The sequence below is a fragment of the Ambystoma mexicanum genome, chromosome 6q (assembly GCF_040938575.1).
Source record: "Ambystoma mexicanum isolate Mex_15411 chromosome 6q, UKY_AmexF1_1, whole genome shotgun sequence".
Lineage (NCBI taxonomy): Eukaryota > Metazoa > Chordata > Amphibia > Caudata > Ambystomatidae > Ambystoma > Ambystoma mexicanum.
Genome location: NC_090937.1, coordinates 133,204,056 through 133,207,339, shown reverse-complemented (window position 1 = coordinate 133,207,339; position 3,284 = coordinate 133,204,056). Strand labels below are relative to the sequence as shown.

The following is a 3,284-nucleotide window of genomic DNA, read 5'->3' as shown; positions in this document are numbered from 1 at the left end:
ACTAGGATAAACAAGTGTGTAGGTAAAACAGGGTCGCAACTGAGATGCACATTGAGCATTTCAAGTATCAAGGTATACGTTTTAGACAAGACAAACACAGGGCCCACAACCAAATATTGTCTTCATACTCATACAGAAAACATTCACCCTAGTCCCTGATCCAAACTACTCTACCCTGACTGGCACAGTGGTTTCATGTTCTCTTAAGTCAGAAAGGAGCATGGAGGTGCTGCTTTTACATTTTTATTCAAATCTGTGGTGGCCAATAACTTTTATTATTTTTCTTATCCATATAAACCAAGGTTGTCCAACATACGGCCCGTGGGCCACAATGCGGCCCGCCAAGCCATTTTATGTGGTGAGGCCGTATGTTGGACAACTCTTGAGTAAAAAAAAAATAAATGTTTTTTTTTAAATGTGCCTGTGCGCAAAACTGTAACTTCCTCTAGTGACCACCTGCCAAGGTTTCTGGAAGATGCTTATGATCTTGATCTGTGATCTATGATATGATCTGATATGATAGGTTATTTATAACGTGCTTAATACCCATGCAGCAGTGATCCCAATCATAAAAGTGAAACAGGGAAGCCCAACAGGTATAACTTATTTTCACACTTTTGGTAGCGCAGTCTGAGGGCAGCCTATACCCTTCAGGAGAGGTGTGAGCTGATACAGTTGCAACACAAAAAACAATAGTACTATGTTCCCAAAATACCTTAGTTCTTGTCTTTCGGATCTCAGCAGAGCCAGGCTTTTCAGCATCAGACCAGAAGCATGGGTGCCTTTGCGCTGGGCTGGGGTCAAGTCAGAGAGCAGCAGCAATGGGCCCCAATGATGGAGTTCTGTTTGGCACTGGTGCTGATTTTCAGGTAGAAAACGCTGGGAACAGTAGGCCATGCCAAGTGGATGGCACTGGAAGACTCAGTGACCTCTGGGCCCGTACAAGGGAATACTTGCCTTTGGCGCTGTGCAGTCTCGGCTGACACAACACGGCATATGGTTACGGCAAAGATGTCCAAGCTTCATCATTGTCATTGAGCAGAACCCTGAGATTCAGGGGTTGTGGAGCGTCGAGGTCCAGGATGATTATGATGCTGTCAATGGGGCCAGCGCTGAGCAGCTCCACTCAGGAGGGCCATGGGCCCGTGTGGGGCTGACAGGCCAATGGGCAGACTGCAACAGGCCTGCTCGAGCCATCCTGCTATTTATACAAATATCAGGCCGAGCAGGGCCTGATGGGAGAAAGGAACTGCTCTACAATCTGCTCTTCTGCTGGGCTCTGCCTGCTGGAGCTTCCCTCTACTCGCGGGACAGGCAGCTCTGCAGACGCTCAGAGCTTCTGGGGGGTGGGGGGTTGGGTCTGGGTCAGGGCCTGCCTTCTCACTGTCGCTTAGCGGGGCTTCCCAGAACTGACCCAACCCCTGCCCTCTTGCATGCAACTCATCCTTAGCTGGCAGGGGAGAATCTGATCTCAAGGGCAGATCTCCCAGGGTGAGGCTTACCCATTGCACATCGGATTTACTGACCCCTGCTATGTTCCCAAATGTGGGATACAAAACTGCATTATTTCTGGTAGTGGGGGACTGCGTTTGCGCTCTCCCCCCTGATTTATTGTTGAAAGAAAAGGTAAAGTGTGCACTAGGCCTGCTAGGTTGCATACTTTAAGATTGTGCTCACATTGCGTTTCTTCAATTAGGTTCACCTTTGGGTGATTGCTTTTCCACATTTTATCTGTTGAATTGAATTATGCTTCTTTCATCACCACAGAAGTAATGTGTATTACAGAGATAAGCTACCATATGTATTGGGCACACTGCACATGCTCAGGCAGCATCAATCATGCTTTGTACAGGACAATGCTGGCCTAAATTGGGAACAGCCAGCATAGACATGTTGCTACAGAGGCATATTTTGGGTACAACCAGCATGACAATGTGTTACATCAGTGACAGTGCTGTCTTACACTGTGGACACATTGATCATTAAAATGTGTTGTGTTGTAAAATGTTCTTTTCTACTGTTGGTGACATGGAATTTTCATGTTCCCCTTTAGAACTGATTGTAAACCTATGGCTTTTTGGTCACCTTTTCTGCTGTAAAATGCACCATTTCAACCCCATATTTGAAAAAGAATTCTTGGGGGGGACCCCCCCAAACCCTCCCTAGAACCTTATAAATCCCTCGCTACGCTCAGTCGCCCCACTATTTCAGAAAAATATTAATACATAGACACTGAAAGAAATCAGAAGCAATTAACCTTTGATCACTGCCCATGACACCAAAAGCTATCTTTGGGACTGCATGGCTATCACTGCCTGTGATGCTATTGTGTCAAAGGTCACACAATATCGCTTTTTAATATACTGCTTTGGGTGAGGTTGTTGACTTTTGGCTCGCCGGCCCACTGGGTGACAAAAAGTTAATGCTTCAGCCCCACATTCAGAAAGGTTGGACATGCCTGATATAAACAGTTCTGTAGGCAGGGTACTTTCACACCTGTATCCTCAGATAATCACAACACATTTCAGACTTCAGATTTAAAATTTCAGATTTCAGATTTCAGATTTCAGATTTCAGATTTCAGATTTCAGATTTCAGATTTCAGATTTCAGACTTCAGACGTCAGACTTCAGACTTCAGACTTCAGATTTCAGATTTCAAGTTAAGGATTTCAGAGACAAACATTTACCCCAACCCATTTCAGACTATGCTTTATAAGGCATAACAATACTATGACACAATTTTCTGTTTTCACCAACTCGCCATTTTCCAGTAAGGCCTGTCTTGTACATCTGCTCTGTTTGACATTCTTGAGTCTCCAGGCGCTCCGGCCAGCTCTCCCCTCCGATAAAACCATATCTCCTGGGCCCACAGGGATCAGCAGGAAGTGCACCCAGCAAAACCCTTGGACTGAACCGCATGGCAGTGGGAAACCAATGTCTAAGGTACCAAACTTGTGGAAAAATTACTAATGACTATTCCAGTGGATTGCTGAAAAATGTATTAGTAAAAGTAAAAAAACAGAACAAAACAAACCAATGGAAGGGTGATATTTCGGCACAACAGAGAACCCCCCTCCTTCCGTGCACCATTCTCTTATACCCAAAGAAACACATGCATTTCAATGGAAGAGTTGTCCAGACAACGCAAAGAATCATACTGAAACAATGTTGAAAGCAGAGAACAAAGCCCAACTGTGCAAGTCTGTGATACCAGCTGTGCTCTTATATGTTAGACAGTGTTATCAGGGAGGTTGACATAACATCATATATTTAGTGAAGTTG

The 3,284-nt window shown here is 44.9% G+C and overlaps 1 non-coding gene across 1 annotated transcript; it reads left to right on the top strand.

The window, feature by feature from the left end:
• The first annotated feature begins 1,442 nt into the window (after window positions 1-1,442).
• On the top strand, window positions 1,443-1,604 carry LOC138517240 (U1 spliceosomal RNA). The gene has a single exon (XR_011282451.1). It is a non-coding gene; the product is annotated as a U1 spliceosomal RNA (small nuclear RNA).
• The last annotated feature ends 1,680 nt before the right edge of the window (window positions 1,605-3,284 follow it).